The 23,768-nt window shown below is 36.3% G+C and overlaps 1 long non-coding RNA gene across 2 annotated transcripts in view; it reads right to left on the bottom strand.

The window, feature by feature from the left end:
- LOC129471585 (uncharacterized) overlaps positions 1-23,768 on the bottom strand; it is a 264,013-nt gene that overhangs the window by 123,695 nt on the left and 116,550 nt on the right. The window contains exon 3 of one of the 2 annotated variants that reach the window (XR_010118625.1): positions 16,654-16,691. The exons of the other annotated variant lie outside the window; for it this stretch is intronic. This is a non-coding gene — a long non-coding RNA (uncharacterized lncRNA). The remainder of the gene's footprint in view (positions 1-16,653; positions 16,692-23,768) is intronic. 2 annotated transcript variants of the gene reach the window in all.

The following is a 23,768-nucleotide window of genomic DNA, read 5'->3' as shown; positions in this document are numbered from 1 at the left end:
AAAATTAGCTGGGCGTGGTAGCAGGCACCTGTAGTCCCAGCTACTTGAGAGGCTGAGGCAGGAGAATGGCGGGAACCCAGGAGGCGGAGCTTGCAGTGAGCCGAGATTGAGCCATTGCACTCCAGCCTGGCTAAGAGTGCTGCGAGACTCCATCTCAAAAAAAAAAAAAAAAAAAAAAAAAAAAAAAAAAAAAGTGGTACATATACACAATAGAATACTCTCTGATCATAAAAAGGAATAAGATACTGTCATTTTCAATAACATGGATGGAACTGGAGGACATTATATTTAGTAAAATAAGCCAGACACAGAAAGAAAAACTTCACATATTCTCACTTGTTTTGGGGAGCTAAATATTAAAATAATTGAACTCATGGAGATAGACGGTAGAATGCTGGTTATCAAAGGCTAGGAAGGGTAGATGAGGGTGACAGTGTGGATGATTAATGAGTATAAAATATAATTAGAATGAATAAGCTCTAGTATTTGATAGCATAACATAGTGATTACAGTCAGCAATAATTTTTTGTACATTTAAAAATAACTACATAGTATAATTCAATTTCAATTGTTTGTAACACAAGGAAATGGTAAGTGCTTGAGTTGATGGACACCATGTTTTCCCTGATGTGATTATTATGCATTGTTTGCCTGTATCAAAAGGTCTCATGTAGCCCATAAATGTATATACCTACTATGTAGCCATTAACAATTTAAAATAAAATATAAAATTAATTAGTTAGTTAAGTCTTTATGACCTATAAATAACTTCAGGTTTTTTCATTTAGGCCCATTAGGAACCTCAAAAGATGTATGTCTTACTGTGTAGATATATTAAATAATTAGGTTTATTTGGTAAATTGTATAGAAATCATTGTCAAATGATAAATGATGTTAGATCTTTCGATTACATTTATGCATATGTTATTAATATGAATGTTCAAAAATTATTTAGAAGTCTTAGAAATCTAATATGTCATCACTCATAGTTCTGGATATTATGTTGTATACCACAACAATAACTAAATTCCCTTGTAAATTTCTAATTATAATGAACCTCCATCAGATTTTTAACTATGACTTAGTTCTAAGTCTCTGTCATCCACAGTTATTGTTTTGAATTCTTCTATGAAATTATCTGCAATCGGATTCATGGAAGAGCTCTAACTAAAATACTCTTAAGAACAGGTTTCTAATTACTTTAAATGGGCTAAATCAAAAATTTCCAAAATTTTAATAAACAAACTGATGGGTTCATGAAACTCCTGATCAAGATCAAGCAAAAATAAAATTATTTACATTAGGCCAGGTGTGGTGGCTCATGCCTATAATCCCAGCACTTTGGGAGGCCAAGGCAGGTGGATTACGAGGTCGGCAGTTCTAGACCAGCCTGGCCAACATGGTGAAACCACGCCTCTACTAAAAATACAAAAATTAGCCAGGCGTGGTGGCTGGCACCTGTAATGCCAGCTACTTGGGAGGCTGAGGCAGGAGAATTGTTTGAACCTGGGAGGCGGAGGTTGCAGTGAGCTGAGACCATGCCATTGCACTACAGCCTGGGAGACAGAGGAAGACTCTGTCTCAAAAAAAAAAAAAATTATTTACATTACATTAAATAACTGATGACCCAGTGCTTTGGGAGGTTAAGTAGGAGGATAACTTGAGGCCAGGAGTTTTATACCAACATGGGCAACATAGCAAGACCCCATCTCTACAAAAAATAAAAAAAGTTAGTGAGGTATGGTGATGTATACCTCTGGTCCTACCTGCTCAAGAGGCTGAGGTGAGAAGAACCCTGGAGCCCAGGAGTTCAAAGCTGCTGCAGTAAGCTATGACTGTGCCACTGCATCCCAGCCTAGGCAACACAGTGAGAGCCTGTCTCAAAAATAGCTGATGATAATGTTTTTATGTCTTTTATTTGAAAGAGTGTTGGTTCCTTTCTTAATTTTTTTTTTGTTTTCCAGGTTTAAGGAAACTTTTTCTCTTAAGCTATCTATAGTTTACAGCAATTTAATAAAGTACGTTTTTGTGAACAAAGTCGAGGACAGTTGCACTTTCTATCTACTTCTTTCAAAATTCACAAATAATTCATGAATATTACTGTGGCATTATGGTTATATACATAAGTTCAACTAAAAAAATTGCTCTCTCTTTACAACAGGATACAATTTAAACCATTGGTTATATTACCAAGGCTCTTATTGAAATATCATATTTGAGAATATGCATCGAATGATTGGTTTTAACAATTCCCAGGTTTACAGTGAATGAGTAAAAATTGTCACTTTCTAGCAGGCCCAGGAACCTTAAGAATGTAGGTAAAATCTAAAGTCGGCCTTGGTCCGGCTTCTTAGCATTAAGAGGTGATATGATTTGGCTCTGTGTCCCCACTCAGATCTCATCTCAAATTGTAATGCCCATGTGTAGAGGGAGGGACCTGGTGGGAGGTGACTGGATTATGGGGGTGCTTTCCCCATGCTGTTCTCATGATAGTGAGTTCTCACGAGATCTGATGGTTTGAAAGTGTTTTGCAGTTGCTGCCTTCTCGCTCTCTCTCCTGCCACCATGTGAAATTGGCCTTGCTTCCCCTTTGCCTTCTGCCATAATTGTAATTTTCCTGAGGCCTCCCCAACCATGCAGAACTGTGAGTCAATTAAACCTCCTTTCTTTATAAAATTATCCAGTCTCAAGTATTCTTTATAGCAGTGCAAAAATGGACTGATACAATAGTATTTTTTAATGAGATAGCTATGTAGACAAATCACTATTCTTGCAAACAAAATTTGATAAAACTAAACTTATTTTACAAGGAAATTTATCTTAATCTAATTTTCTTCTCTATATTTTTCATTTAGATCATATACCTACAAGTATGCAAAAAAAAAAAAAAAAAAACTAAAATGTATCTACTCAGAGAAAAAAATACCTTGGGACATTTTCTTGAAGAAAACAAGTTAGAGTGAAGGTGGTGAGAAAATGGGATAATAGAATCAGTGAGCTTCAGTGGCTGCCTAGGAATCCTGTGTCATGCAAAGTGGTGGATAAATAGACGAATACTGGTAAGATACTGAGATGTTGATCTCCCCTACTTTTTCCTTTCTCTTTTGTATCCAGACCTCCCCTTGCATATAATCGAAGGTGACAATGAGAGTCAAGTACAAGTAGTAAAACTGCAGCCAGTTGTGGAGGAAGTTGAGAGGAGGAGATATTTTCCGGCGTTTTGACAGATTGCCTTAACAAAAAGGTTACATTAACCAAATGTCATTGGCCAAAAAGCAGGTAGAGTATATTCAACATGTGTATCGTATTTGCAAAATAAGGAAGAGATAGTAAAAGCTGTGTATTCTTAAACACTAGTTTTTATGACTTCTTCAAAATGAGTAAATCAAATTTTTTGTTGTTAATATATTTGGATTGTACACTCATCAAGTAAATTTCTCATATTCCCAAATAACTGACAAGTTATTAGAAGATATAGACAAGGATAGTGACAGGTCTCCAAACCAAATATGTAAAATTCAACAGTATGTTTGACAGTTCAGCCATTTGGAATGAAACAAATTATGCTTTGGTTATAATGTGCAATAACAGGGGGTATAAGGAGACCTGCCTCTTTATGTGTTAATCATTCTGAAATTCCACCACTGGAAAAATAAGTATTTATTTTAGTATTATTTGTTTTTAAAAATGAAATGAAATGCTTATGTTGGTCTATTTAATAATAATTTTTGAAATATAATAAGGTAAACTCCCCTTTTGTATTTTTCAGAATTGTATTAACTATTTTGGATATCTACTTTTCAGTATGAATTCCAACATAGTTTGTCATATTTTGTGAAAGAAAAATCTAGTTGAGTTTTGATTGTAAGCATATTGACCTTATAGATTAATTATGAGAGTATTAACATTGTTTTCCTTATCAATCTTTCCATTTACTTGCTCCGTTTATTAAGGTGTTTTTCTATTAATTTTATTGACCCTTGGTAATTTTATCCTTTTCAAAATATGGACACTTTGAGTTTATATCATCAAATGAAATATTCAATTACAACCAGATGTTTCTGACTAATACAAACTGAGATAATTATTTAATACATTCTTCATTTGATTCTCATGATATTTATATTTTTAAAAAGTTTTCTTATCACATATGCACATTTATTTTTGTGCTAGAAATTTCTTGTTCAAATGAGATTTTTGGAATTGAAAGACTTTAATAATGGGAATATCATTTATCAGACCTAGTCAATTCCTAGGTATTCCAGGTAAACACTTACATGCTTTATTTAAAGAAAAGGTGCAGGGGATCATACTGTATCTATTCTTTTGAAACTTGCCTTTTTCCCCTTAGCAATACGCTGTGAACCTTTTTATTTTTTAACACTCATTACATATTCTACATCATTTTAAAGTTTGCATAATATTCCATTAAGAGTCCCTTGATTCTTGAAAAATTTTTGATCTTCAAAATTCCTATATTCAAATACAAAAGCCTGCAGGAGCAGAAAAGTCTTAAATCATTATCAGTATAAATTTTATCTTAGTTGTAATTAAGTTATCAGATTTTTTATAACTGTGAAGCTGGCTAGGAATAATTCTTGGAGAATGCTACTTAAGGTAGGTGTCCAGGCAAAGGCAGAGCAGGAATAGGGGAGAGGCAAGGAGGTTAGAGAAGGGAGCCAAACAGCAACAGAACCCACTTCACTATTTCAACAAAGAGCAGCTTCACATAGAGAGAGCATAGGTAGGAGCATGGAGCTGACCCAGAAATGAAGCACTGCAGCTAAGTGATGTTACAGCAGAGTACACAGTGACCCCTGTTTCTGAATCCCTATTCAATAATTTGTATACTTAGAAGCTGTTGAGCGTCTAAAGTGTTCTGAAACTTTTCTCCAGTTCTCAGCTTAACAATGTGAGGTGCCTTCCAGAGATACACAGATTTATCCAACTCATTCCCCTTCTCCTTGCATTCTTCTCTATGTGCCTTATATGTCTGGGTAAAGAAAAGTAGGAGGATGTGAAGAGAGTCATAGAAGGCATTGCAAAGGTCATGGTTGCTAACATTTATTGAGCGTTAATATGTGCACTTTATATGTATTAACTCACATAATTCGTACGCCACTTACAACAATGCCATGAAGTAGATGCAATAATCATTGTATGCCATTTTATAATTAAGTTCTTAAACACAAAGCAGTCAAATAATTTATTCAAAAGCATATGCTCTCAAGTGGCAGAGCCAAGTTGCCATCTAACTTATTGCCAAGTTACCAATTAATTTATTCAACAAATAGTTGCACGTCACCTATGTTATAGGTGTTATACTAGGCATTGAGCTTAGAGTGGTGAACGACTCAAAGTTCCTGCTTTCGTGGATCAAAAATTATGGTGGGAGAGGTCATCAATAAACAAATAAAACATAAATGTGTCATCTAAAGTTAAGTCGTGCTAGGTACCAAGAAGAAAATAAAGTGTGGTTTCTCAAAAAGTAAAGAAAGAAAATGCTTGAAGAGGTAGACTTCAAATGCTATCAAATGCTGTGGTGTCTTATAGAGAGGGTAAAATTTAGCTTCCAAAGGGAACGCTGTGAAAAAGTGCACAAGTGTGAGAGACTATGTCTGTTTCAAGCCACTACAACTATGTGGGGAATATTCCTAAGGAAGAACTTGGTGAGGAATGAGACTGGATGGTATCCAGGGCCAGATCAAGGTGGCCTATAGATGCTGGCTACAAATTTAGGGTTTACTCTTAAAGCCAGAGAAGAAACACTGAGTATTTTTAATGAAATAATTGACAGGAAAAGGATTGCATTTTAGAAACAGCCTTTTAAGGGCCAAGAGGAGACTTGATTAGACAGCCCTGGAGATAGAACCAGCGATGACAAGTTATAGTAATCAGGGCCAGAAACAGTGAAGATCCAAATCAATTCAGGGGCAGTGAAAACAGAGAGGAGATAAATCTGAGTGCTATTTAAGGGTAAGAATAATAGGAGTTGGCAAATGATGTGATGCCGGTGATGAGGCAAAGGAGCAAGAATGTCTTCCGGGTTTTGAAAACTACATAGATAGCAATGCCATTCACTGAGAGAGACCGCAGCATCAAGAGGAGATAATACTCAATTTCAAGGACACGTAATTTGGAGTCATGTATAGGACATTTGTATGAATGTGTCTAGTATAAGTATGAATTATGGAGATTTGAGCTAAGGAAAGAGATAAAGATATTGGAAATTTAAATGATATAGAAGTATATTATCAGCTAAATGTTGGTACCATCCCTAGCCACAATTTATATGTTGAAGCCCTGGCCCCCATTGTAATAGTATTTGGAGGTGGGACCTTTGGGAGGTAATGAGGTTTGGATGAGGTCCTGAGGGTGGGGCCTTATGATGGGATTAATGCCCTTAGAAGAATAGACACCACAGAGCTTGCTCTCTCTTCGTTCTTAAGGACACAAGAAGTCTGCAAGCCAGGAAGAGTCCTCACCAGAACCCAATCCTGCTGATTTCTTGATCTTGGACTGCCCAGCCTCTATAACTGTGAAAAGTAAGTATCTGTTGTTTAAGCCACTCAATCTATGATATTGTGTTATGGAAGCTGGAGCTGACTAATAATGGGTAGTTAAAACCGGGGAAGTGAATGACATCATCTAACAAAATTGTGTTTAAGTAAAAAGACTTGCACAAGAAAGGACATACAGGAACAACATTAAAAAGAAGAGAAGGCCGAAAATCCATGAATAAAACCAAGTAAGAATGATCGGAGACACAATAACAAAGATTTGGAGAGAGGGTCCTAGGAATCACTCCCTGTCACCCAAACATAATGTGCTTTGCATGGTATCACATTCCCAAAACTGTAGCATTGTCATGATTTAATATCTAGAAGCCATAGGAAAAATAAGGTCTAAAATTTGATAAAACAAAACATGACAATTTAGGAAATTAGCTTTGTTAAATGTAAAATATGTTTAATTTGATCTTTGATGTTATAAACATTCAAAGTTTTACATGGGTAAAATGTTATTCACTCTTCACCAAAAAGAGTGAAATGCTATGAGTGTATTCACTTGGAGACATTTATCTCTAATTTTTCATATTGTATCCCATCCTACATTATTTGTTTTGCTTGATGCCTCTGCAGAGTGGAAGGTGAAAAGTCAGTAGCAAGCTATTTTGGAAACTAGAGAAAAAAGCACTTCAGAAAGAAAATACAATCAATATTTTCAAATGCCGTAAAAAGTTTTATGGAAAGTATTGAAAAGTAGCCATTAGATGCAATACTGAAAGGGCATTAGTAGCCTTATAAAGAACTGTTTCAGTAATGTGCTGGGGGGAAGACATGATCTGTAGTGCAGTGAAATTAAAATAGATTCAGTAATAATTTAGTTGTGAAATACTGTAGACACTGATACAGAGAATGTAGATAAAAATATCCAAATATCAACCAAAAAGAGTGAAAAGAAGCAATAGATAAAGATGAAGGAATAAAATTTTTTTCATCTTTTTTTAATGTTAGAGAAACTAGTGTATATTTGTATGCTGAAAGGAAATGAAGAAAAAAGTGTTGAGGGCTGAAGCTGGCAGGCTCTGCCAGGTGAGGAACGGTGAAGACAGGGCCACAGTCTGTCTACTGCAAAAGAAACTAACAGCAGAGTAAACAGCCTACAAAATGGGAGAAAATATCTTCAAACTATACATCTAATGAAGGTCTAATATCCTGAATCTATAAAAAAACTTAAGCAATTCAACAAGCAAAACACAACCCCATTAAAAGGTAGGCAAATGATATGAACAGATACTTCTCAAAAGATGACATACCTGCAGCCAACAAACCTGAAAAATGCTCAGCATTACTAATCATCAAATAAATGCAAATCAAAACCACAATGAGGTACCTACCATCTCACACCAGATTGGTTATTATTAAAAAGTCAAAAAATAACAGATGCTGGTGAGGCTACATTGAAAAAGAGATGCTTATACACTCTTGGCGGAAATGGAAATTAATTCAGTCACTTTGGCAGGCAGTTTGGAGATTTCTCAAAGAACTCAAAACACAACTACCATTTGGCCTAGCAATCCCATTACTGGGTATATACCCAAAGGAAAATAAATCTTTCTACCCAAAAGGTACATGAATTTGTATGCTCATTGCAGAATTATCCACAGTGGCAAATACATGGAATCAACTAGATGTCCATCAATGGTGGATTGGATTAAGAAAGTATTGTACATATATACCATGCAATACTATACAGCCATTTAAAAAGAATGAAATTGTGTTATTTTCAGCAACGTGTATGCAGCTAGAGGCCTTTATCCAAAGCAAATTAACACAAGACCAGAAAACCAAACACCACATGTTCTCACTTATAAATGAGAGCTAAGTATTGGGTACATATGGACATAAATAGAAGAAAAATAGATAATGGAGACCACTAGAGTGGGGAGAAAGGGAGGGGAGCAATGGCTGAAAAACTGTTGGGTACTATGTTTTACTACCTGGTTGACAGAATTAACTGTACTCCAAACCTCAGTATCATGCAATATACCCAGGTAACAAATCTGCAAATGTGCCCTTTGAATTTAAAATAAAAGTTGAAATTATTTAAAAAACCAGAAGTAAAAACCAGTGAAAGGAACAGCATGAGAAAGACGATATTTATCTGAGAGATGGCTTAGGAGATAGGGTGTTGGAACTCATTGAGAAAGTAAAAGGTTAAAACTTTGGTTGCTAGAGGGCCAGTATATATTGAATGCTGAGGAAATAATTCATGGATTTTTTCCAGGACCAGATATAGGCCCAGAATTTTAATGGATATTTTCACACCTAATGGTTTTCATTTTCCTCCATGCAGAAAAAGGATAGGTGAAGACTTAGTTTAACAATGAGTAAGGCCATGTGTGGAATAGGGGTATTGAGAAGGTTGAAAAAGCTGTCTGGGTGCATGAGTGATGCAGCTAATTGGACCCATTGTGGCAAGCAGAATTCCAAATATAGCTTCCTTATGATTTCTTTGCTCTGGTTGTATAATCAAATAAGAATCTTGGTGCCACCATGACGGGATTTTGCAGATATAATTAAAGTCCAAGTCAGTTAACCTTAAGATATGGAGATTATTTGAATGGGCCTGGTTTAATGAGATGAGCCTTTGAAAACTAGAGAGTTTTCTGAGCTGGTTGCAGAAGAGGAAGTCACAGATATCTGAAAGCATGAGAAAGTTTCAGCATGTTATTACTGACTATGCAGGTGAAAGGAGGCACATGAAGAGAAATGCAGGTGATCTCTAAAACTGAGTCACTTCAAGCAAATAGCCAGCAAGAAAGTGAGGTTTCAGTCCTACAACTGCCACCAGCAAGCTTCTTCGAACAATTTGAATAAACTTGGAAGCACTTTTTTTTCTCAAAGCCTTTAGTTCAGAGACCAGGTTGGGCTTTATGAGACTCTAAGCAGAGAAGTCAACCAAGCCAGCCTGAACTTCTAATGACCAGAACTATGAGATAATACGTGGGTATTGTTTTTAGTGATTAAGTTTGTAGTAATTCATTACACAGCAATAAATAACTAATGCAGCCATATTATGGTGTTTCTAAGATGAAGTTGAGGTCCATAGATCTATATTTATCTCAGACAAATGGTTTTATCTGGGATCCCTCACCCACAAATCAGTAACAGTTGGGAGCTGGATTGATTCAGACTTTAAGAAGTGGAGTAAGTGGAAAGAAAGCAGGACAAGGTGAAGAGGTCAAGAAACACTACAATGATGGAGTTTGATTTGATGTTGGCTAGAGAAAGAATACGAGTTAAAAGTGAAATGGTATAGAGTAAAGGAGAATGATATTTTAAAGGACTTTTGCTCTGTAAATCAGTCTATGTTCAGAGCAGTATAATGAGAGTGAGAATTCTGGGGAAAATGAAAGAACAGGGTGGTTACTACTCTTCAAGATTTCAGAAATGAAACAATTTTTTGTGTGGCTATAGATTTAAAAAGCTGGTGCAGAGTGGTGGGGAGGTGGCCTGGGCTTATGAAGTTAAAACATCCCAAAGCTTACATGCTGTAAGACAAGGATCCTAAAGTCTCCTGGTGTTTAGGGAAGAAGACAATGGTACAAGTGATGAAGTGGTGAAGAATATTTCTAGCTTCACGAAAGGAGGTGGCATAGCCTAATGACATGACTTTAAAAGAAAAAAATGTATTGGAAAAGTGAAAGAGTAGTGATTTATACATGGTATAGGAAGCTGGAAAGGTTGTGTTTCTAACTTTGGGCTTTTCGATGAATGAGACAGAGAAGAAGGAGTAGCCTCTACTCAAGAGTATTACTGGAAAAGAATGTCGTCCTCAAAAGAGACTCGGGTTTCATTTAACACAAGAAATGAAGAAAAGTATTCTATGAAGCGTGTGAGCATATTATAGAAAAAGGTTTCAGAGGGCTAGAAGGAAATAAAATGTAAAATTAAATGGTATTCAAAATGCTTTTCTTTCTATAAGCAAATTTATGTAAATTCTCATTTCAAAGCAAAGAAGGATGGAAAGTTAAAGAGAGAGAGAGAAGGAAGAAAAGAAAGAAAATATCCAAACTTTTGACTTGGAATTAATAATAATCAAATGGAAAATAATTTTACAGTAGATCCCTTCAGATATAGACAAATACAAACTTGCTGTGGTAGTTTTAAAATATGTCGATAAATTATTTGATACTCCTTTCTTGAAAAGGTAGAAACTCAGTCTCACTCCACTTGAGCATGAGCTACACTTAACGACTTGTTCCTAAGAAATAATCTATGGCAGACATAATGGTGCATGACTTCTGAGACTATGTCATAATTGTGGCTTCTTTTATTGTTTTTGCTCTTCTGGAAGAAGCAAGGCACATCTTACATGGCAGCAGGAGAGAAAAGAGAAGGAGGAGGGACCTACCAAACACTTTTCTCTTGTTCTGGAAGAACACTTCTCATTTGTTTTCACTCATTCTGGAAGAAGACAACTGCCATGTCATGGGGACCCTCAAGAAACCCTGTGGAGAGGTTTCTGTGTTGAGAAACTGAGGTCTCCAACCAGCAGCCATGTGAGCAAGCCATCTTTTAATCCAATCCTCTAGCCCAAATTAAGTTTCCAGATGGGTGCAGTCATAGCCAACAGCTTGAATCCAACACCAGGAGAGAAACCAAGGTACAAACACCCAGGTAAATTGCTTTCAAATTCTTAACACAAAAATTTGAGTGTGGCTAGAGATATCAAAAACAGCGTGAGATAATTACATTTGTTCTAATCTTTAAGTTTGAGGTTGTTACAAAGCAATAGATAACTAATACAGTCAAAAAAGGTACATGGTGATACTTTCTGGTGTCCAAAGTCAGTGCACCCTTGGGAGGAAAAAATTTCCACAGGCTAATTAGTCTGTGTATCCAACAAAATCATTAAGAAGGTTATTCCTCATCAAATCTCATCTTTGAATGATGACTTCTAAAGCTCTCCTCTCACCCCAATCTGCCAATCAAATCTGTATCACTGGCACACTATACAGAACTCCACTGCTAAATTTATCTTCTCATTATGTCAGTCTTGTAAATGTGCTTATAAATTTATAATGGCTCATTGTAACCTCTTGTATTGAGTTTCAACATTTCTTTCTGATTGGAAGGCTCTCAATTTCTAATGCCCTCTCAACCCATCTTGGCCTGTTTAGATTTATTTTCTATTATTTCTAATACTAATCCTATAAACCAACACAGGCCACCAGATTGACATATCAAGGCTTTTGTCAATTCTATCTCACCCATATCTCCTGTTCTAGCTCATTCAACCAACCCCACTAACATCTATGACTCAGCTATTCCTCAAGGCTCACCTCAAGTTCTTGCTTCTTCAGAAGACTTTTCCAACAACATCTATCCAGAAAAATCTCTCAAGTCAAATTTCTATTTCATTTACTAATGGTGTATTACAAAACAATAATAACACATAATTGGATACTGTCCTGCCTCTAGTGGTTTGTACTATACAACTTGACTTTTAACTATGTCAGTTAGTGCAATGATGCACTGGCATATACTGTATTGCTTTGTTCACACATTGTTTCACAGATGTCTGTTCCCTAATTATATTATAAATTCTTTTATTGAGAGTGATAAAACACACTTTTCTTCTCTATATTTTCCACATCATCTCGGTTAGGTATATATAAGTCAAGCAATTGTTATGCTGTTACTCTATGTTGGGTATTTCAGAGACTATTGTTTTTCTCTTCTATGCCAAGGAACAGAACTAAACATTTTTCAAACTCCTTGCATTTATATGGGGCTCTGTAACTCACTTCTGGCCAGTAGAAGCAATATATGCCACTTCCAGATATGGTTTATGAAAATCTCACACACAAAACTTTTTACTCTGTCTTCTATTTTTGCAGCAATCTGAAAGGTCATTTAAAGGTGATATGGCATCAAGAACTGCATCTCTGAGTCACCACTTAGGGGAAACACACCCTGCAATGTCACCCAAGCATCTGCCTTTCCAGTAATATCTGCACTGGATTAATTTGTGGGCAAGAAGGGAACTTTTATTCTGCAAAGCTCCTGAAATTTTGATGTTATTTGTTACAGCTCCTAGCATCAGTTATTTCATTCAGAGATGGAACATGAAAATAAATAAGGCCCTATACGTGGGGAACTCAAAGTGTAGTTAGGTAATTGGGTTTAAAGAAAAAAATATGTTTTAAGGTTTCCTGTTTCTAAACTCTAATTTACCATTCTAGTAACCTGAGTAATTCTCAAAATTGAAAAAACCACAATCAATGATTTTTGTATATTTGTTTTATGGCAAATGTGGTTCTATATATCAATCAGAACTACACATGTATCCCAAAAATTGATACAAGGAGTCATTAAGCTTTATTAAAATTTATCAGTAGAAATATTTGTTTTTATTTGGTAAATGTAACTTGATTTCACCATAAAAAATCGAATAGTCTTTTCATGTTTATTAACATTCATATAAATGCCTATCTGTGTCAATGTGCTCTTGCATTGCTATACAAAAATACTTGAGACTGGGAAATTTATAAAAAAGAGGTTGAATTTGCTCACAGTTCTGCAGGCTGTACTAGCATGGTTCCAACATCTGCTTCTGGTGAGGGCCTCAGGAGGCTTACAATCATGGCAGAAGGGAAGGGAAGACAGCATATCACATGGTGAAGGGAACAAGAGAGAGAAGAGAGAGGTCCCAGACTCTTAAACAATCAGATCTAAGTGAGTGAGAACTCAGTTATTACCAACGGAATGGTGCTTAGTTATTCATGAGGAATCCACGCCCATGATCCAATCACCTCCAACCAGACCTCACCTGCAATATTGGGAATCATATTGCAACATGAGATTTGGAGGGGACACACATCCAAACCACACTATTCATGTATACATAGTATGTTGTGAAAATAAAGTAAATGATACTGCAGAACACAGATTTTCATGGTGATTTTCCTATTCTGTTAACTGCCTATTTATATTAAATGAATACGTAGAAAATGATTTGACTTTTAAAAATATTAAGTATTATAAATTTCCCTCTACACACTGCTTTGAATGTGTCCCAGAGATTCTGGTATGTTGTGTCTTTGCTCTCATTGGTTTCAAAGAACATCTTTATTTCTGCCTTCATTTCGTTATGTACCCAGTAGTCATTCAGGAGCAGGTTGTTCAGTTTCCATGTAGTTAAGTGGTTTTGAGTGAGTTTCTTAATCCTGAGTTCTAGTTTGATTGCACTGTGGTCTGAGAGACAGTTTGTTATAATTTCTGTTCTTTTACATTTGCCGAGGAGAGCTTTACTTCCAACTAAGTGGTCAATTTTGGAATAAGTGCGGTGTGGTGCTGAAAAGAATGTATATTCTGTTGATTTGGGGTGGAGAGTTCTGCAGATGTCTATTAGATCCACTTGGTGCAGAGCTGAGTTCAATTCCTGGATATCCTTGTTAACTTTCTGTCTCGTTGATCTGTCTAATGTTGACAGTGGGGTGTTAAAGTCTCCCATTATTATTGTGTGGGAGTCTAGGTCTCTAAGGACTTGCCTTATGAATCTGGGTGCTCCTGTATTGGGTGCATATATATTTAGGATAGTTAGCTCTTCTTGTTGAATGGATCCCTTTACCATTATGTAATGGCCTTCTTTGTCTCTTTTGATCTGTTAGTTTAAAGTCTGTTTTATCAGAGACTAGGATTGCAGTCCCTGCCTTTTTTTGTTTTCCATTTGCTTGGTAGATCTTCCTCCATCCATTTATTTTGAGCCTATGTGTGTCTCTGCACATGAGTGGGTTTCCTGAATACAGCACACTGATGGGTCTTGACTTTTTATCCAATTTGCCAGTCTGTGTCTTTTAATTGGAGCATTTAGCCCATTTACATTTAAGGTTAATATTGTTATGTGTGAATCTGATCCTGTCATTGTGATGTTAGCTGGTTATTTTGCTCGTTAGTTGACGCAGTTTCTTCCTAGCCTTGATGGTCTTTACAATTTGGCATGTTTTTGCAGTGGCTGGTACCGGTTGTTTCTTTCCATGTTTAGTGCTTCCTTCAGGAGCTCTTTTAGGGCAGGCCCGGTGGTGACAAAATCACTCAGCATTTGCTTATCTGTAAAGTATTTTATTTCTCCTTCACTTATGAAGCTTAGTTTGGCTGGATATGAAATTCTGGGTTGAAAATTCTTTTCTTTAAGAATGTTAAATATCAGCCCCCACTCTCTTCTGGCTTGTAGAGTGTCTGTAGAGAGATCAGCTGTTGGTCTGATGGGCTTCCCTTTGTGGGTAACCCGACCTTTCTCTCTGGCTGCCCTTAACATTTTTTCCATCATTTCAACTTTGGTGAATCTGACAATTATGTGTCTTGAGGTTGCTCTTCTCGAGGAGTATCTTTGTGGTGTTGTCTGTAATTTCCTGAATCTGAATGTTGGCCTGCCTTGCCAGATTGGGGACGTTCTCCTGGATAATATCCTGCAGAGTGTTTTCCAACTTGGTTCCATTCCCCCTATCACTTTCAGGTACACCAATTAGACGTAGATTTGGTCTTTTCACATAGTCCCCTATTTCTTGGAGGCTTTGTTCACTTCTTTTTATTCTTTTTTCTCTAAACTTCTTGCTTCATTTCATTCATTTCACCTTTCGTCACTGATACCCTTTCTTCCAGTTGATCGAATCGGCTACTGAGGCTTGTGCATTCATCACATAGTTCTCATGCCTTGGTAAAAAAGTGGGCGAAGGATATGAACAGACACTTCTCAAAAGAAGACATTTATGCAGCCAAAAGACACATGAAAAAATGCTCATCATCGCTGGACATCAGAGAAATGCAAATCAAAACCACAATGAGATACCATCTCACACCAGTTAGAATGGCCATCATTAAAAAGTCAGGAAACAACAAGTGCTGGAGAGGATGCGGAGAAATAGGAGCACTTTTACACTGTTGGTGGGACTGTAAACTAGTTCAACCATTGTGGAAGTCAGTGTGGCGATTCCTCAGGGATCTTGAACTAGAAATACCATTTGACCCAGCCATCCCATTACTGGGTATATACCCAAAGGACTGTAAATCATGCTGCTATGAAGACACATGCACATGTATGTTTATTGCAGCACTATTCACAATAGCAAGACTTGGAACCAAGCCAAATGCCCCACAATGATAGACTGGATTAAGAACATGTGGCAAATATACAACATGGAATACCATGCAGCCATAAAAAAGGATGAGTTCATGTCCTTTGCAGGGACATGGATAAAGCTGGAAACCATCATTCTCAGCAAACTATCGCAAGGACAAAAAACCAAACACCACATGTTCTCACTCATAGGTGGAAGTTGAACAATGAGAACACATGGAAACAGGAAGGGGAACATCACACACCGGGGCCTGTTGTGGGGTGAGGGGAGGGGGGAGGGATAGCATTAGGAGATATACCTAATGTTAAATGACAAGTTGTTGGGTGCAGCACACCAACATGGCACATGCATACATATGTAACTAACCTGCACGTTGTGCACATATACCCTAAAACTTAAAGTATAATAATAAAAAAAAACTTCACACACACACAAAATATATATATTAACTATTGCATTAGTCCATTTTCACACTCGGGTAATATATAAAGGAAAGAGGTTTAATTGACTCACAGTTCTGCATGACTGGGGAGGCCTCAGGAAACTTACAATCATGGTGGGAGGTGAAGGGGAAGCAAGGCGCATCTTACGTGGCAGCAGGAGAGAGAGGGAGGAGGGACATACCAAACACTTTTAAACCATCAGTTTTCGTGAGAAGTCACTCTCTATCCTGAGAATAGCATGGGGGAAACACACCCCCATGATCCAATCACCTCCACCAGGTCCATCACTCAACATGTAGGGATTACAATTTGAGATGAGATTCAGGTGGGGACACAGAGCCAGACAATACTAAGTATTGTTGGTGTGAAGCAGTGTTCTGAAGTCAAACTTTTTGCAGTATATTTTACATGCTTTCATTTTTTGAAAACTTAAAATCAATTTGAAATGGGTCCTCTTATTCATGTCAGCTTAATGGTGATGAGGGCAGGGCCCACAAATTAAATTTGTCCTTGGTGAGTAGGAAGAAAGTGAAACAGGGGTATTTGAGATGCAGCACATACCTGCTGTATGCTAGTAGACAGCTGTCATGGGTCTTTCACTGGGGAAAAAAAAGAAAAAGATTTTTATTGTAACCTTGAATTATCATCACCTGTGGTATTGGTGGCTTATCTACCTGTAAGAACACTTATTAATTTTAGGTAGAAATAATTATTATATTTATTAAGAGTCAGGAAAGCATAATTTTACTCTCCTCTGTCAGAGAAAGCTAACATATTCTTTAAAAGGTGATCTTCAGGCATGCAACACATTTAGTCTTTGTGTCACAATGATATTTCCATGTCATAGATTTAGCTTTGACAGTGCAATTTAATAATCTATAAGAATGTATCAGGTTTTGTGTAAATTGTAGGCTATATGATCAATGTAAGCAATTTAAAATAATTTTTTACTGTGATCCTGGTTTTAATTGCTATGTTTTTCTTTTGACTCGGTTCTCATTCTTTTGGCTTTTCAATCTCTTTTCTGAAAGACCTACTATCTTTTATAGTCTAGTGTCTCATTCTCATGTTCTAACATTCTTTGATGTGTTCTATAGTCCTCTAATTGTAAAAGTACTATATATGTGTGTATGTGTGTGTTTATGTACATACACACATATGTGGTGCTTTTCATTTTTGTAATTTTATTTGTCCTAAATATCCTTATATTTCATAAATATTTAGTGTGTCCTCTATTTGCTGGTCAATGTGCCAGGTAATTGGATATCCAAGATGAACAATACTGACTTTCTCTGATTCCACAGAACTTTCCATCTAGATGAAGAATAGTCACTAAAAAATTACATTAATAAATATAACCGAGTTTTATGATGCTATGATTATATCTAAAGGAGGCATTTTATTTGACCTAAGTAGAGAGATCAGAGAAGAGCTTTCCTGAGGATAAGTGTAAGTTATCTGAAGAACGGGCAAGAGCATTTTGGAAAACTGTAGCAACAAGTATAAAATCTTGTGGCAGGGCCAAGAAAGGTACCCTGGAGTTTCTGAAAGAAAGAAACTGAGAGAAGAACAGAGAGTAGAGTAAATTTCAATATGAGTTGATATCAGTGCTGTCAGCTGGGGTCAGGCCAGGCAGGAGACTATAGACCATGTTAAGAAACTTAGTCTCTATCCCTAGAGCAACAGTAAGCCATTGGATAGTTTCAAGAGTGGGGTAGTATAGTCAAGATTCCATTAGGAAGAAAATATATCTGGGGAGGTAGGAGAAGGAGCAAATACAAAGGTACCATCTCCCTGTCCAAATTACTAGTCATCCCTTTCTGAAGCAGGCTATAATCACCTCACAGATATGAATAAAAATCTTTACTTGACTCTGGCTTCTGTTATCATCCAAGCATCTCATAAATGAAAACCTAACTGGGTATCAGGCTCCCAGCTGGTATCCAAGTAATAGGAAGCGGGTAGGGAGCAGCACGTCCCAGTGAATTGAAGAATGGTAAGTTCCCTCAAGAGAGCTATGGATCATTGACTGAAAGTTAATGTTAAGCTGCCCTCATGCCTGGAAGCAGGTGCATTAGCAAGGCCTCATTCCTGAGCTTTCTCTGGATGTTTCAAACCCTGCTGAGCTGATGAAAATGAAGTCCTTAATTTCAACTATGGTCATTAACCGCCTGCTTTGTGTTTCTACGAATCATTAACATGTCATTTGTGTTCACTTTAAAGATAGGCTTTGTGTTCAGGGAGCTGGGGCTTCAGGGCAATGGAGATCAAGTATTGAAGGGGAAAACGCATGACAAATCGCAAGGACAAGGCTGTGCTGGTCACCTGGTACAAAAAATATATAATCTCCCTCTGAATAATGCAGATGGCACTGGGATTACCTCTTGAATTGTGAAGAAGAGAAGCAGAACATTTACTAGGAGGAAGCATAGTTGTAATAGCTGAAAGTCACCACTATATCCTGTAGCCATGGCATAGCGCAGCCCCAGTAAGGAGGAAAAACAACAACAAAAATGTCTGGGAGCTCTCTAGCTTCATGTTTCACTTGAGTGCAAAATGCAAGTTTAGGGTAAAATAATCAAATCAGTTCAATTCCTCAAGCATTGATCAGGCACTGTACTAATCAATCTCATTCCTGCCCAAATTTGGATCTTTTCAACTATATGTGCCTCATTGCTTTTTAATTACTGTAATCAAATGACTACCATCAATACTCCTTCATATTGCACCCTTTGCCCAATCTGTTCCCTTTGTACTTTCCTAACCTTTCTTCCAGCCTTATAGTTCAAGTTCCTGGCTAAGTTGCACCTCCAAAAAGACTCCTCAGGAGGTGATTGCCCAAGGAGAATAGCTTCTCCCTTGAAGTCACCAATCGGTATTTAGCAGTTGTACATGTACTTGTTGCAATACTTTTATTATTACTTCATTCCTGTATATTATTTAGTAGTGTATCTCAATTCCCTAACTCAATGTAAACTCCTTTATGTCAGAGACTTAATGGAATAATATATTAAATGTGGTTTAATGAACAGTGTTTAAGCTATTGGAGTCAAATGCGAATCAAAGCAAGCTTTTTGCTCCATTGGTTTCAGGGAGAATTTCATAAGAAAGTCTTTAAATGTTCATTTTTATCTTATTTTTCTTGAGTAATATATTTTGACATTAAATGTAGTTTCCTAAAATAATGTTGCTAGAAGATTAAATCTGCTATGCCTGTATTCTGGCATTTGTGCAATTTAGGTATGCTCCTAGTTTATATACAGCTTCATATATTTTTAAAGTTTCAGAATATTTGTATTTCTTAATTTTAATAATTATACAGGAAGGAAGTGGAAAAATGATCTTTGGTAGACAGATAAAAGATCTCACATACGATCCTGTTAATTGGGCTTTAATGCCTGAGTACAGACTTTTGAAAATAACTTATTAATTGTGTATCATATAAACATCTAAAATGAATAGGCATAATTGCATATGCACAAGAGGATGAGAAAGGAATAAAAAGGAGAAAAAAGAAAGACATGGGATGATACCTTGTTATTAATACTTTGAACAATTTTTATCTTGACCATGTATGTGATTTTTCATATAACACATAAAATAAGCTCTATCTTATAGTCTTTCATATGAAGAGTTTATTATTATAAATATTATTTAATTTCACTTTAAAAATGTAATGAACAACAAAACAAGCATCATTCATTCTTCATTTAGCAATAAAGACTTTTCCTTAGGCATGAAGTACAATCCTAGTCATAATGTTTTTCCTCTACTGCAGAAAAAAAGCCCTTGTGTGCACTTTTATATCAGAAAATACATTTGATGAATAATCAACCTCATTTTTGAAATATATGTATTTTTCTCCAGTATGCTAAAAATAGTTTTAAAGCTTAAAAGCATAACAAATCACATCTATTTCTTATTGGGAAAAAGGCTTTTGCATTATTGCATTTTTACTCAATTGTCATCATTCAAAACTACTTTTCCTCCTAGTGAACAACACTTGTCTTTATTCATGTGTTGGCCACTGGCAGAGTTGACATATTATATGTTGGCTGATTTCCCATATGCAGTGCCTTCATGTATTGTCCTTCTTTGACTGTTTAATAATCTACTGTATATTTTATTTGTGACCATACTAACAGCAGGTCTTTGTAGTGCATTGTGTTATAAAAAATATTCATGGAAAGCAACATAAAGTAACTCTGTAAAAGCTATTTTCACCCATGAAATTTAAGTCACTTGATATAATAATAATCGTGTAAGACTGAAATAAGGAAAATGTTAAAATATAAGCTTTCTTTCTATTTTTCATATTAAAAATGTATGTTATACATAAAACAGACACTTAAAACTACATAACTCTGAGGACATAGGAATTGAAGCAATTTGACTATTTTTTTAAGGATTAGAGTTAAGATCGAGGGATAAACATAATTAAGATTAAAATTATGCCTCAGAATACTAATATATCAGATTGTTCTCGGTGCCTTCCAATGTTTTATCAGTCTGGTAATACACATTAGAAGAGTGAATATTCAGCGGCCTGTTAACTACTCTCTTTGCAAAGCTGACATTGGATATGAGAGTTTACTTTGCAGGGAAGGCTTGTTTTAAAATTAGCATCCTGTAGAGTGAAAGCTGATTTGCATTATGCATGAGTAGATCAAGGTGGTACTCTTCCATAATCTATAACTTTTGGGGGACAAAATATTTCTTGGCCTTAGTTTGCTTTTATGTAAAATGAAAGTCTATATTATTCTAGTTTCTTAAATCATAGGTGTTTCCTTTGAGTCTATGATTGATTTTATTTAGATTCAGTGATATGTACCATCTGTGATTACATATTTGCCAAAATTTTCTATCAACGTGTGGCAGATTTCTTGAATATTTATATTGGGCTATTTTTGCTGAATCCTAGGATATCTGTAAAAAACAGATCTGGGGTATCTCAAAAAAAAAGTCAACTCTCTAGGACTTTGGGATTAAGCCCTCCAAAAACTCAACCCAGATAGCAGAAGGCTTTCACCCTCTTTATGCTTACCACACCCAGAACCAAAATTCCAGAGGGCTTGGAACTTTGACCCAAGTCCTCTATTAAACATTTTTTTTGGCATGTTTGGCGAGTGGGAACGAAAGAACGAATGAATTTTAGAATGAATATACTCATGGATGCATATCTAATATATGATATACTTCTATTTTAAAAAAAAATCATCTTTGATTATCTAATATGAAAAAAACTCAACAGAATAATTTCAAATCTCTAGATCTCAACATTTTCATCTGTAAAACATTGAATTAGATGTGTTGAAAAGAGACACTAAAATCCCTTCCAGCTTTAATGCTTTTCATTGACTGGAACACAAATTCTTCTAAGCCTTTTAAAGATTAATGGCTATTAGACCTAGTTTCCACAGAGTATGCATTACATAGCATAGAAGAAGAAATACAAATTTTGAGGAAGGAATTGAGGTATAATGGTAATAAAGATTTCAACAACCACAGCAACATGCATTTTTCTGGCACTTCTAAGTTTGAAAGTGTTTTTTATATATGATTCAGTCATCCCCTAAACTATATAGGTCATTCCCTAAATGATATAGTTATTGCAGATAAAATTTTCCTTATTTTGCAGAATAGGAGATTGAAATTCAAGGAGTCTAAATGACTCAGAAAATAAAACATGTTAGAATCAATACACTCACTTGATTTCTGCAGTAGTCTGAGACACGTAAGGTTCAGAAAAAAAAAAACAAAAAAAAACACCTGAATAGCTTGTTAACGTTTGCAGTTCTAGGCTCTATCTCCACATAATCGCAATTAATAAGACTAAGCCCAACATTCTCTATGTCTTTAACCTCTCACAACCCTTCATGCTAAAAACTCTCAATAAATTAGGTATTGATGGGACGTATCTCAAAATAATAAGAGCTATCTATGACAAACCCACAGCCAATATCATCCTGAATGGGCAAAACCTGGAAGCATTCCCTTTGAAAACTGGCACAAGACAGGGATGCCCTCTCTCACCACTCCTATTCAACATAGTGCTGGAAGTTCTGGCCAGGGCAATCAGGCAGAAGAAGGAAATAAAGGGTATTCAATTAGGAAAAGAGGAAGTCAAATTGTCCCTGTTTGCAGATGACATGATTGTATATCTAGAAAACCCCATCGTCTCAGCCCAAAATCTCCTTAAGCTGATTAGCAACTTCAGCAAAGTCTCAGGATACAAAATCAATGTTCAAAAACCACAAGCATTCTTGTACACCAATCACAGACAAACAGAGAGCCAAATCATGAGTGAACTCCCATTCACAATTGCTTCAAAGAGAATAAAATACCTAGGAATCCAACTTACAAGGGATGTGAAGGACCTCTTCAAGGAGAACTACAAACCACTGTTCAATGAAATAAAAGAGGATACAAACAAATGGAAGAACATTCCATGCTCATGGGTAGGCAGAATCAATATTGTGAAAATGGCCATGCTGCCCAAGGTAATTTATAGATTCAATGCCATCCCCATCAAGCTACCAATGACTTTCTTCATGGTTATGAATAATACCCCCTACATCTTCTGTGTATGCCAAATACTATTTTCATTTATTTTTCTCTCAGCTTGAAAAATAGGCTACATTTCATCTTCTGGCATCTTAATGTATGAAAATACTGTTTCTGAAAGATAGCTTATCAGAGACATGGTATTGTCACCTTTTGTTATAATTATTTTTCAGGTTTTTTGCTATTAGAATACCAAACAAATTGTTCTTCACCTAGTGGTCATCTCATAGAAACGTATTGTAACATCTTACTGCATGGGAAAAAAATTCTCAGCTTGGCATTCAAGAGAGTTCATCAGTGCTTACTCTGTTTCTGTAATAGGCCCCTCTGATATAAATATTTCTATTTCAATGTTCCTCCACTCCATGGTGGCTACAGCATGATGTCACACTCGCTCAAACTGAGATTATGCACAAAAGGATTTTAATATACGAGTTACCAAATGAATCACAGAATGAGATAAGCCTCATTGGGTTGTCCAAATCCATTAAAATTGTCTGAACTGACCCAGAAGACATTGTATTTCACCTTAACCACTGGTCTTGATTCTTACAGAAAAGGACTCGGGCATTGTGAGTGAGCAGATTCTTCTGTTCTTCATCAGTATTCGGAAGAAGGAATGCTTATAATTTACAAATTTATTTATTTATTATTTTTATTATTATTATTTTTGAGACAGTCTCACTCTCTCACCCAGGCTGAAGTGCAGTGGCCTGATCTCGGCTCACTGCAACCTCTGCCTCCTGGTTCAAGCAATTCTCCTGCCTCAACCTCCCAAGTAGGTGGGCCTACAGGCACACACCACAGTGCTCAGCTAATTTTGGTATTTTTTAGTAGAAACAGAGTTTTGCCATTTTGGCCAGGCTGGTCTCGAATTCCTGACCTTGGGTGATCTGCCTGCCTTGGCCTCCCAAAGTGCTGGGATTACAGACATGAGCCACCATACCCAGCCTGAAATGCTTATAATTTTAGAATAATTAAAATCACCAAAGGAGCTAGTCCTCCTTTTGAGCTTAGGTTGTAAGGTGGCTGATAGTCCCATTCATTCAACATAAATTAAACTTTCCAGGTTGTAGAGGGTAAGTGAAAGGACAACCAAAACAGAAAGCAAA

This window comes from Symphalangus syndactylus, chromosome 21 (genome assembly GCF_028878055.3).
Source record: "Symphalangus syndactylus isolate Jambi chromosome 21, NHGRI_mSymSyn1-v2.1_pri, whole genome shotgun sequence".
Taxonomy (NCBI): domain Eukaryota; kingdom Metazoa; phylum Chordata; class Mammalia; order Primates; family Hylobatidae; genus Symphalangus; species Symphalangus syndactylus.
Note: the sequence above shows the minus strand (reverse complement) of the source record. Positions and strands in the feature narration are given on the sequence as shown.